This window comes from Periplaneta americana, chromosome 16 (genome assembly GCF_040183065.1).
Source record: "Periplaneta americana isolate PAMFEO1 chromosome 16, P.americana_PAMFEO1_priV1, whole genome shotgun sequence".
NCBI classification, from domain to species: Eukaryota; Metazoa; Arthropoda; class Insecta; order Blattodea; family Blattidae; genus Periplaneta; species Periplaneta americana.
Window position 1 is genome coordinate 35,314,278 of NC_091132.1, and position 15,259 is coordinate 35,329,536.

Below are 15,259 nucleotides of genomic sequence, written 5' to 3' on the forward strand. Positions count from 1 at the left end.
ATCTCTTATATAATCTTATGAGTAACATATTTTATATAATCTTATGCGTAACACATCTTATATAATATTATGAGTCACAAATCTTATATAGCCTTATGAGTATCATATCTTATATAATCCTATGAGTAACACATCTTATATAATATTATGAGTATCACAGCTTATATAATATTATAAGTAACACATTTTATTTAATCTTATGAATAAAACATCTTATATAATCTTATGAGTAACACATCTAATACCATCTTATGAGTAACACATCTTATACAATATTATGAGTAACACATCTTATATAATCTTATGAGTAACACATCTTACATAATCTTATGAGTAACATATTTTATATAATCTTATGAGTAACATATACTATATAATCTTATGAGTATCATATCTTATATAATATTATGGGTAACACATCTCATAAAATCTTATGAGTATCATATCTTATATAATATTATGAGTATCATATCTTACATAATATTATAAGTAACACATCTTGTATAATCATGGGCATCACACCTTATAATATATTATGAGTATCACATCTTATATAATATTATGAGTAACACATCTAATACAATCTAATGAGTAACACATCTTATATAATATTATGAGTAACACATCGTATATAATCTTATGAGTAACACATCTTATAGAATATTATGAGTATCATATCTTATATAATATTATGAGTAACACTTCTTATATAATCATATGAGTATCACATCTTATATAATATTATGAGTAACACATCTTATATAATATTATGAGTAACACATCTTATATAATCTTATGAGTAACACATTTTATATAATCTTATTAATATCACATCTTATATAACATTATGAGTAACACATCTTATAATATTATGAGTATCACATCTTATATAATCTTATGAGAAACACATCTTATATAATATTATGAGTATCATATCTTATATAATATTATGACTATCACATCTTATATAATATTATAAGTAACACCTCTTATATAATCTTATGAGTAACACAACTTATATAATCTTATGAGTAACACATCTTATATAATCTTATGAGTAATGCATCCAATATAATTTTATGAGTAACACATCTTATATAATCTTATGAGTAACACATAATATATATTCTTATGAATAACACATAATATATATTCTCATGAGTAACACATAATATATATTCTTATGAGTATCACATCTTATATAATCTTTGAGTAACACATCTTATATAATCTTATGAGTAACATATCATATATAATCTTATGAGTAACACATCTTATATAATATTACGAGTATCACATCTTATATAACATTATGAGTATCATATCTTATATAATATTATGAGTAACATATCTTAAATAATCTTATGAGTATCACAGATTATATAATGTTATGAGTAACACATCTCACATAATCTTATGAGTATCATATCTTATATAATCTTATGAGTATCACATCTTATGTAATCTTAGGAGTATCACAACTTATATATATATATATATATATATATATATATCTTATGAGTAACACATTATATATTCTTATGAGTAAAGAATCTTATCAATTCTTATGAATAACGCATCTCATATATATCTTATGAGTAACATCTCAAATATTCTTATGAGTAACGCATCTTATACATATCTTATGTGTAACATCTTATATATTCTTATGAGTAACATTTTATATATATCTTATGAGTATCACATCTTATATAATCTTATGAGTAACACATTTCATATAATCTTATGAGTATAACATCTTACATAATCTTATGAGTACTGGTATCACATCTTATACAATATTATGAGTAACACATCTTATATAATCATACGAGTATCACAACTTATATAATATTATGAGTAACACATCTTATATATTCTTATGAGTAACACATCTTATATAATCTTATGAGTAACACATCGTATATAATCTTATGAGCAACACATCTTATATAATATTATGAGTAACACATCTTATGTAATCTTATCAGTAACACATCGTATATAATCTTATTAGTAACACATCTTATAGAATATTATGAGTATCATATCTTATATAATATTATGAGTAACACATCTTATATAATCATATGAGTATCAAATCTTATATAATATTATGAGTAACACATCTTATATAATCTTATGAGTAACACATCTTATATAATCTTATGAGTAACACATTTTATATAATCTTATTAATATCACATCTTATATAACATTATAAGTAACACATCTTATATAACATTATGAGTATCATATCTTATATAATCTTATATGAAACACATCTTATATAATATTATGAGTATCATATCTTATATAATATTATGAGTATCACATCTTATATAATATTATGAGTACCAAATTTTATATAATATTATGAGTAACACAACTTATATAATCTTATGAGTAACAAATCTTATATAATCTTATGAGTATCATATCTTATATAATCTTATGAGTATCACATTTTATGTAATCTTATGAGTAACACATCATATATAATCTTATGAGTAACACATCTTATAGAATATTATGAGTATCATATCATATATAATATTATGAGCAACACGTCTCATATAATGATATGAGTATAACATCTTATATGATATTATGAGTAACACATCTTATATAATCTTATGAGTAACACATCTTATATAATATTATGAGTGTCATACCTTATATAATATTATGAGTAACACATCGTATATAATCATGTCTATCACACCTTATATAATATTATGAGTATCAAATTTTATATAATATTATGAGTAACACATCTTATATAATCTTATGAGTAATTCATCTTATATAATCTTATGAGTAACACATCTTATATAATATTATGAGTATCATATCTTACATAATATTATAAGTAACACATCTTATATAATCATAACACCTTATATAATATTACGAGTATCACATCTTATATAATATTATGAGTAACACATCTTATATAAACTTATGAATAACACATCTTATATAATATTATGAGCAACACATCTTATGTAATCTTATGAGTAACATATCTTATGTAATCTTATGAGTAACACATCTTGTGTAATCTTATGAGTAACACATCTTATGTAATCTTATGACTAACACATCTTATATAATCTTATGAGTAACACATCTTATATAATATTATGAGTATCATATCTTATATAATCTTATTAGTAACAACACATGTTATATAATCTTATGAGTAACACATCTTATATAATCTTAAGAGTAATACATCTTATATAATATTATGAGTATGATATCTTATATAATCTTATTAGTAACACATCTTATATAATCTTATGAGTATCAAATCTTGTATAATCTAATGAGTAACAAATCTTATAAATATCTTATGAGTATCGCATCTTATATATATGTTATGAGTCTCGCATCTTATATATATATATATCTTATGAGTATCGCATCGACATATATGTTATGAGTATCGCATCTTAGATATTCTTATGAGTAACATATTTCTATATATCTTATGAATAACATCATATATATATATCTTATGAGTAACACCTTATATATATATATATATATATATATATATATATATATATATATATATATATATATCATATGAGTATCGCATCTTATATATATCTTATGAGTATCGCATCTTATATATTCTTATGAGTAACATTTTATATATATCTTATGAGTAACGTCTTATATATACATCTTATGAGTAACATCTTATATATATCTTATGAGTAACATCTTTTATATATATTACGAGTATTGCATCTTTTACATATCTTATGAGTATCGCATCTTATATATATATATATATATATATTATGAGTATCGCATTTTATATATTATGAGTATCACATCTTATATAATATTATCAATATCATATCTTATATAATATTATGAGTAACACATCTTATATAATCTTATGAATATCATATCCTTTTATAATCTTATGAGTAACACATCTTATATAAAATTATGAGTATCTCATCTTATATAATATGATGAGTATCACATCTTACATAATCATACGAGTATCACATGTCATATAATATTATAAGTACCGGTAACATATCTTATATATTCTTATGAGTAACACATCATATATCATCTTATGAGTAACACATCTTATATAATCTTATGAGTAACACATCGTATATAATCTTATGAGCAACACATCTTATACAATATTATGAGTAACACATCTTATGTAATCTTATTAGTAACACATCGTATATAATCTTATGAGTAACACATCTTATAGAATATTATGAGTATCATATCTTATATAATATTATGAGAAACACATCTTATAAATATCTTATGAGTATAGCATCTTATATATATGTTATGAGTCTCGCATCTTATATATATGTTATGAGTCTCGCACCTTATATATATATCTTATGAGTATCGCATCGACATATATGTTATGAGTATCGCATCTTATATATTCTTATGAGTAACATCTTATATATATCTTATGAGTAACATCTTATATATATATATATATATCTTATGAGTAACATCTTATATATATATATATATATATATATATATATATTACGAGTATCTCATCTTATACATATCTTATGAGTATCGCATCTTATATATATATCTTATGAGTATCGCATCTTATATAATCTTATGAGTATCGCATCTTATATATATATATATATATATATATATATATATCTTATGAGTATCACATCTTATATAATATTATCAGTATCATATCCTATATAATATTATCAGTAACACATCTTATATAATCTTAAGAATATCATATCCTTTTATAATCTTATGAGTAACACAACTTATATAAAATTATGAGTATCTCATCTTATATAATATCATGAGTATCACATTTTATATAATCATACGAGTATCACATCTCATATAATATTACAAGTAACATATCTTATATATTCTTATGAGTAACACATCTTATATAATCTTATGAGTAACACATCTTATATAATCTTATGAGTAACACATCGTATATAATCTTATGAGCAACACATCTTATACAATATTATGAGTAACACATCTTATGTAAACTTATTAGTAACACATCGTATATAATCTTATGAGTAACACAACTTATAGAATATTATGAGTATCATATCTTATATAATATTATGAGTAACACGTCTTATATAATAATATGAGGATCACATCTTATATAATCTTATGAGTAACACATCTTATATAATCTTATGAGTAACACATCTTATATAATATCGTGAGTGTCATATCTTATATAATATTATGAGTAACACATCTTATATAATCTTATGAGTAATTCATCTTATATAATCTTATGAGTAACACATATTATATAATATTATGTCTATCATATCTTACATAATATTATGAGTAACACATCTTATATAATCATAACACTTTATATAATATTATGAGTATCACATCTTATATAATATTATGAGTAACACATCTTATAGAATCTTATGAGTAACACATTTTATATAGTCTTATGAGTAACACATCGTATATAATCTTATGAGTAACACATCTTATATAATATTATGAGTAACACATCTTATGTAATCTAATGAGTAATAAATCTTATGTAATCTTATGAGTAACACATCTTATGTAATCTTATGAGTAACACATCTTATATAATCTTATGAGTAACACATCTTATATAATCTTATGAGTAACACATCTTATATAATATTATGAGTATCATATCTTACATAATATTATAAGTAAAACATCTTATATAATCATGAGTATCACACCTTATATAATATTATGGGTATCACATCCTATATAATATTATGAGCAACACATCTTATATAAACTTATGAGTAACACATATTATATAATAACACATCTTATATAATCTTGTGAGTATCATATCTTATATAATCTTATGAGTAACACATCTTATATAATCTTAAGAGTAACATATCTTATATAAACTTATGACTAACACATCTTATATAATCTTATGAGTATCATATTTTATATAATCTTATGTGTAACACATCTTATATAATCTTATGAGTATCACATCTTATATAATATTATGAGAATGACATCTTATATAATCTTATTAGTAACACATCTTATATAATCTTATGAGTATCAAATCTTGTATAATCTTATGAGTAACACATCTTATATATATCTTATGAGTATCGCATCGAGATATATGTTATGAGTATCGCATCTTATATATTCTTATAAGTAACATCTTATATATATATATATATCTTATGAATATCATCTTATATATATATATATATATATATATATATATATATATATATATATATATATATATATATCTTATGAGTATCGCATCTTATATACATCTATGAGTATCGCATTTTACATATATCTTTTGAGTAACACATATATATATATATATATATATATATATATATTATGAGTATCGCATATTATATAATCTTATGAGTAACATCTTATATATATCTTATGAATAACATCTCGTATATATCTTATGAGTATCACATCTTATATAATATTATCAGTATCATATCTTACATAATATTATGAGTAACACATCTTATATAATCTTATGAATTCATATCCTTTTATAATCTAATGAGTAACACAACTTATATAAAATTATGAGTATCTCATCTTATATAATATGATGAGTAACACATCTTATACAATCATACGAGTATCACATCTCATATAATATTATAAGTAACATATCTTATATATTCTTATGAGTAACACATCTTATATAATCTTATGAGTAACACATCTTATATAATCTTATGAGTAACACATCGTATATAATCTTATGAGCAACACATCTTATACAATATTATGAGTAACACATATTATGTAATCTTATTAGTAACACATCGTATATAATGTTATGAGTAACACATCTTATAGAATATTATGAGTATCAAATCTTATACAATATTATGAGTAACACGTCTTATATAATTATATGAGGATCACATCTTATATAATATTATGAGTAACACATCTTATATAATCTTATGAGTAACACATCTTATATAATCTTATGAGTAATTCATCTTATATAATCTTATGAGTAACACATATTATATAATATTATGTGTATCATATCTTACATAATATTATGAGTAACACATCTTATATAATCATAACATCTTATATAATATTATGAGTATCACATCTTATATAATATTATGAGTAACACATCTTATATAAACTTATGAGTAACACATCTTATAGAATCTTATGAGTAACACATTTTATATAGTCTTATGAGTAACACATCGTATATAATCTTATGAGTAACACATCTTATATAATATTATGAGTAACACATCTTATGTAATCTTATGAGTAATACATCTTATGTAATCTTATGAGTAACACATCTTATGTAATCTTATGAGTAACACAAAATATATAATCTTATGAGCAACACATCTTATATAAACTTATGAGTAACACATATTATATAATAACACATCTTATATAATCTTGTGAGTATCATATCTTATATAATCTTATGAGTAACACATCTTATATAATCTTAAGAGTAACATATCTTATATAAACTTATGACTAACACATCTTATATAATCTTATGAGTATCATATCTTACATAATCTTATGTGTAACACATCTTATATAATCTTATGAGTATCACATCTTATATAATATTATGAGAATGACATCTTATATAATCTTATTAGTAACACATCTTGTATAATCTTATGAGTATCGCATCTTATATATATCTTATGAGTATCGCATCTTATATATATCTTATGAGTATTGAATCTTATATATATCTTATGGTTATCGCATCTTATATATATATATATATCTTATGAGTATCGCATCTTATATAATCTTATGAGTAACATCTTATATATATCTTATGAATAACATCTCGTATATATCTTATGAATATCATCTTATATATACCGGTATCTTATGAGTAACATCTTATATATCTTATGAGTATCGCATCTTATATATCTTATGAGTATCGCATCTTATATATATATATATATATATATATATATATATATATTATGAGTATCGCATCTTATATATATCTTATTAGTATCGCATCTTATATATATATCTTATGAGTACCGCATCTTATATATATCTTATGAGTATCGCATCTTATATATATCTTATGAGTATCGTATCTGATATAATCTTATGAGTAACATCTTGTATATATCTTATGAATAACATCTTATATATACCGGTATCTTATGAGTAACATCTTATATATATTATGAGTATCGCATCTTATATATATCTTATGAGTATCGCAACTTATATATATCTTATGAGTATCGCATCTTATATATATATCTTATGAGTATCGCATCTTATATATATATCTTATGAGTATCGCATCTTATATATATCTTATGAGTATCGCATCTTATATATATCTTATGAGTATCGCATCTTATATATATCTTATGAGTATCGTATCTTATATATATCTTATGAGTATCGCATCTTATTCATATCTTATGAGTATCGCATCTTATTCATATCTTATGAGTATCACATCTTATATATATATATATATCATGAGTATCGCATCTTACATATATCTTATGAGCATCGCTTCTTATATATTCTTATGAGTATTATCTAATATATATATATATATATATATATATATATATATATCTTAAGAATAACATCTTATATATATCTTGTGAGTATCGCATCTTATATATATATCTTATGAGTATCGAATCTTACATATATCTTATGAGGAACATCTTATATATATATATATATATATATATATATATATATATATATATATCTTATGAGTATCGCATCTTATATATATCTTATGAATAACATCTTATATATTCTAATGAGCAACATCTTATATATATCTTATGAGTATCGCATCTTATATATATATATATATATATATATATATATCTTATGAGTATCGCATCTTATATATTCTTACGAATAACGCAACTAATATATTCTTATGAGTAACATCTTATATATTCTTATGAGTAACGCATCTTATATATATCTTATGAGTAACGCATCTTATATATATCTTATGAGTATCGCATCTTATATATATATATATATATATATATATCTTATGAGTATCGCATCTTATATATATCTTATGAGTATCGCATCTTATATATATTATGAATATCGCATCTTATATATATATATATATATATATATATATATATCTTATGAGTATCGCATGTTATATATATCTTATGTGTAACATCTTATGTATTCGTATGAGTAACGCATCTTATATATATATATATATATATATATATATATATCTTATGTGTAACATCTTATATATTCTTATGAGTAACGCCTTATATATATCTTATGAATAACATCTTATATATTCTAATGAGTAACATCTTATATATATCTTATGAGTATCGCATGTTATATATATCTTATGTGTAACATCTTATGTATTCGTATGAGTTACGCATCTTATATATATATATATATATATATATATATATATATATTATGAGTATCGCATATTATATAATCTTATGAGTAACATCTTATATATATCTTATGAATAACATCTCGTATATATCTTATGAATAACATCTTATATATACCGGTATCTTATGAGTAACAATTTATATATATTATGAGTATCGCATCTTATATATATCTTATGAGCATCGCATCTTATATATATCTTATGAGTATCACATCTTATATAATATTATCAGTATCATATCTTATATAATATTATGAGTAACACATCTTATATAATCTTATGAATTCATATCCTTTTATAATCTAATGAGTAACACAACTTATATAAAATTATGAGTATCTCATCTTATATAATATGATGAGTAACACATCTTATACAATCATACGAGTATCACATCTCATGTAATATTATAAGTAACATATCTTATATATTCTTATGAGTAACACATCTTAAATAATCTTATGAGTAACACATCTTATATAATCTTATGAGTAACACATCGTATATAATCTTATGAGCAACACATCTTATACAATATTATGAGTAACACATATTATGTAATCTTATTAGTAACACATCGTATATAATGTTATGAGTAACACATCTTATAGAATATTATGAGTATCAAATCTTATACAATATTATGAGTAACACGTCTTATATAATTATATGAGGATCACATCTTATATAATATTATGAGTAACACATCTTATATAATCTTATGAGTAACACATCTTATATAATCTTATGAGTAATTCATCTTATATAATCTTATGAGTAACACATATTATATAATATTATGTATATCATATCTTACATAATATTATGAGTAACACATCTTATATAATCATAACACCTTATATAATATTATGAGTATCACATCTTATATAATATTATGAGTAACACATCTTATATAAACTTATGAGTAACACATCTTATAGAATCTTATGAGTAACACATTTTATATAGTCTTATGAGTAACACATCGTATATAATCTTATGAGTAACACATCTTATATAATATTATGAGTAACACATCTTATGTAATCTTATGAGTAACACATCCTATGTAATCTTATGAGTAACACATCTTATATAATCTTATGAGCAACACATCTTATATAAACTTATGAGTAACACATATTATATAATAACACATCTTATATAATCTTGTGAGTATCATATCTTATATAATCTTATGAGTAACACATCTTATATAATCTTAAGAGTAACATATCTTATATAAACTTATGACTAACACATCTTATATAATCTTATGAGTATCATATCTTATATAATCTTATGTGTAACACATCTTATATAATCTTATGAGTATCACATCTTATATAATATTATGAGAATGACATCTTATATAATCTTATTAGTAACACATCTTGTATAATCTTATGAGTATCGCATCTTATATATATCTTATGAGTATCGCATCTTATATATATCTTATGAGTATTGAATCTTATATATATCTTATGGTTATCGCATCTTATATATATAATCTTATGAGTATCGCATCTTATATAATCTTATGAGTAACATCTTATATATATCTTATGAATAACATCTCGTATATATCTTATGAATAACATCTTATATATACCGGTATCTTATGAGTAACATCTTATATATCTTATGAGTATCGCATCTTATATATATATATATATATATATGTATATATATATTATGAGTATCGCATCTTATATATATCTTATTAGTATCGCATCTTATATACATATCTTATGAGTACCGCATCTTATATATATCTTATGAGTATCGCATCTTATATATATCTTATGAGTATCGTATCTGATATAATCTTATGAGTAACATCTTATATATATATCTTATGAATAACATCTTATATATACCGGTATCTTATGAGTAACATCTTATATATATTATTTGTATCGCATCTTATATATATCTTATGAGTATCGCATCTTATATATATATCTTATGAGTATCGCATCTTATATATATATCTTATGAGTATCGCATCTTATATATATATCTTATGAGTATCGCATCTTATATATATCTTATGAGTATCGCATCTTATATATATCTTATGAGTATCGCATCTTATATATATCTTATGAGTATCGTATCTTATATATATCTTATGAGTATCGCATCTTATTCATATCTTATGAGTATCGCATCTTATTCATATCTTATGAGTATAGCATCTTATTCATATCCTATGAGTATCACATCTTATATATATATATATATATATCATGAGTATCGCATCTTACATATATCTTATGAGCATCGCTTCTTATATATTCTTATGAGTATTATCTAATATATATATATATATATATACATATATATATATATATATATATCTTAAGAATAACATCTTATATATATCTTGTGAGTATCGCATCTTATATATATATCTTATGAGTATCGAATCTTATATATATCTTATGAGGAACATCTTATATATATATATATATATATATATATCTTACGAGTATCGCATCTTATATATATCTTATGAATAACATCTTATATATTCTAATGAGCAACATCTTATATATATCTTATGAGTATCGCATCTTATATATATATATATATATATATATATATATATATATCTTATGACTATCGCATCTTATATATTCTTACGAATAACGCAACTAATATATTCTTATGAGTAACATCTTATATATTCTTATGAGTAACGCATCTTATATATATCTTATGAGTAACGCATCTTATATATATCTTATGAGTATCGCATCTTATATATATATATATATCTTATGAGTATCGCATCTTATATATATATATATATATCTTATGAGTATCGCATCTTATATATATCTTATGAGTATCGCATCTTATATATATTATGAATATCGCATCTTATATATATATATATCTTATGAGTATCGCATGTTATATATATCTTATGAATAACATCTTATATATTCTAATGAGTAACATCTTATATATATCTTATGAGTATCGCATCTTATATATATATATATATATATATATATATATATATATATCTTATGAGTATCGCATCTTATATATTCTTACGAATAACGCACCTAATATATTCTTATGAGTAACATCTTATATATTCTTATGAGTAACGCATCTTATATATATCTTATGAGTAACGCATCTTATATATATCTTATGAGTATCGCATCTTATATATATATATATATATATATATATCTTATGACTATCGCATCTTATATATATCTTATGAGTATCGCATCTTATATATATTATGAATATCGCATCTTATATATATATATATATCTTATGAGTATCGCATGTTATATATATCTTATGTGTAACATCTTATGTATTCGTACGAGTAACGCATCTTATATATATATATATATATATCTTATGTGTAACATCTTATATATTCTTATGAGTAACGCCTTATATATATCTTATGAATAACATCTTATATATTCTAATGAGTAACATCTTATATATATCTTATGAGTATCGCATCTTATATATATCTTATGAGTATCGCATCTTATATATATTATGAATATCGCATCTTATATATATATATATATATATATCTTATGAGTATCGCATGTTATATATATATCTTATGTGTAACATCTTATATATTCTTATGAGTAACGCCTTATATATATCTTATGAATAACATCTTATATATTATAATGAGTAACATCTTATATATATCTTATGAGTATCGCATCTTATATATATATATATATATATATAATGAGTATCGCATCTTATGGTATTCTTACGAATAACGCATCTAATATATTCTTATGAGTAACATCTTATATATTCTTATGAGTATCGCATCTTATATATATCTTATGAGTATCGCATCTTATATATATCTAATGAGTAATATCTTATATATATATCTTATGAGTATCGCATCTTATTCATATCTTATGAGTATCACATCTTATATATATATATATATATATCGTATGAGTATCGCATCTTACATATATCTTATGAGCATCGCTTCTTATATATTCTTATGAGTATTATCTTATATATATATATATATATATATATATATATATATATATATATATATATCTTATGAATAACATCTTATATATATAATGAGTATCGCATCTTATATAGGCTATATCTTATGAGTATGGAATCATATATATATCTTGTGAGTATCGCATCTTATATATATATCTTATGAGGAACATCTTATATATATATATATATATATCTTATGAGTATCGCATCTTATATATTCTTACGAATAACGCAACTAATATATTCTTATGAGTAACATCTTATATATTCTTATGAGTAACTCATCTTATATATATCTTATGAGTATCGCATCTTATATATATATATATATATATATATATATCTTATGAGTATCGCATCTTATATATATTATGAATATCGCATCTTATATATATATATATATATATATATATATATATATATATATATCTTATGAGTATCGCATGTTATATATATCTTATGTGTAACATCTTATGTATTCGTATGAGTAACGCATCTTATATATATATATCTTATGTGTAACATCTTATATATTCTTATGAGTAACGCCTTATATATATCTTATGAATAACATCTTATATATATTCTAATGAGTAACATCTTATATATATATATATATATATATATATATCTTATGAATAACATCTTATATATTCTAATGAGTAACATCTTATATATATCTTATGAGTATCTCATCTTATATATATATATATATATATCTTATGAGTATCGCATCTTATATATTCTTACGAATAACGCATCTAATATATTCTTATGAGTAAGATCTTATATTTTCTTATGAGTAACGCATCTTATATATATATATCTTATGAGTAACGCATCTTATATATATCTAATGAGTAATATCTTATATATTGTTATGAGTATCGCATCTTATATATATATATATATATATATATATATATATCCTATGAGTAACATCTTATATATTCTTATGATTAACCCCATTACCTCTGTCCAAAAATAGATATTAAGTCTGCAAATATTATTCAAATCAACAAGTCCACACCTGTGGAGTAACGGTCAACGCGTATGGTCGTGAAGCCAAGTGGCCCAGGCTGGAATCCCGGTCAGGGCAATTTACGTGGTTGCGGTTTTTTCCGGAGTTTTCCCTCAACCCAATACGAGCAAATCCCGGGTAACTTTCGGTGCTGGACTCAGAACTCATTTCACAGGCATTATCACCTTCATTTCTTTCAGATGCTAAATAACCTAGATGTTGATACAGCGTCGTAAAATAACCCAATAAAAAAGAACAACAACACCTCAATAAGCATCGGAGTGCCACAATTACAGTTTTTTCCAATTTCTAAACATTGCTGTTACAGCTCAGTCGGTAATTCACATGTATGTTTTTTCATGTCTATTAGTTTTCATGCAAAGCACAACACAAAGATACTCTCACACTACCACATGCCCTGTCATGAAATGGCAATTATCATTCAACAATACAGTCCCTATTCCAGTTGTCCAACACTCTACATCTAGTAGTCAAACCATAGTCCACACTACAATATATTAGACCTGCCAAACAGGGTAATAGCAATAAATCTTGCTACGAATTTACAGCTCAGTCGGTAATTCACATGTACATCTTTCATATCTATTAGTCTTCATGCAAAGTACAACACAAAGATACTCCCACACTACCACATGTCTTGTCATGAAATGGCAATTATCATTCAACAA